The 366-nt window shown below is 37.4% G+C and overlaps 1 non-coding gene across 1 annotated transcript; it reads right to left on the bottom strand.

The window, feature by feature from the left end:
* Positions 1-259: 259 nt before the first annotated feature.
* On the bottom strand, positions 260-366 carry LOC128032127 (small nucleolar RNA R71). Its single transcript, XR_008188257.1, has one exon. It is a non-coding gene; the product is annotated as a small nucleolar RNA R71 (small nucleolar RNA).

Here is a 366-nt window from a genome sequence, read left to right as displayed (position 1 = left end):
GATGATCCAAAATAATTTGTAGTTCAGAGGCACAATGACGGAGGACCCAAATTAGCATCTAAAAAGATTCCTTTAGCTTTCTGATATATTTAAATATAACGGGGTTACCGGTGATGCTATACGTCTTTGACTATTCCCCTTCTCCCTGATCGATAACACCTTTACTTGGTTAGAATTATAGGCACCAGGATCCATTACGACATAGAATGAACTTGCGGAGAAATTTCTACAAAAGTTCTTTCCCATTCGCAAAATAGTCCAACTAAGGAGAGAGATCATTACATTTAGGCAAATAGAAGGAGAGAGTTTTCATGAAGCTTGGGAGAGTTTGAAGATGTTAATATAAAGATGCCGACACCATAGTTT

Source organism: Gossypium raimondii, chromosome 8 (genome assembly GCF_025698545.1).
Source record: "Gossypium raimondii isolate GPD5lz chromosome 8, ASM2569854v1, whole genome shotgun sequence".
NCBI lineage: Eukaryota > Viridiplantae > Streptophyta > Magnoliopsida > Malvales > Malvaceae > Gossypium > Gossypium raimondii.
This window is presented reverse-complemented; position numbering and strand designations above follow the sequence as displayed.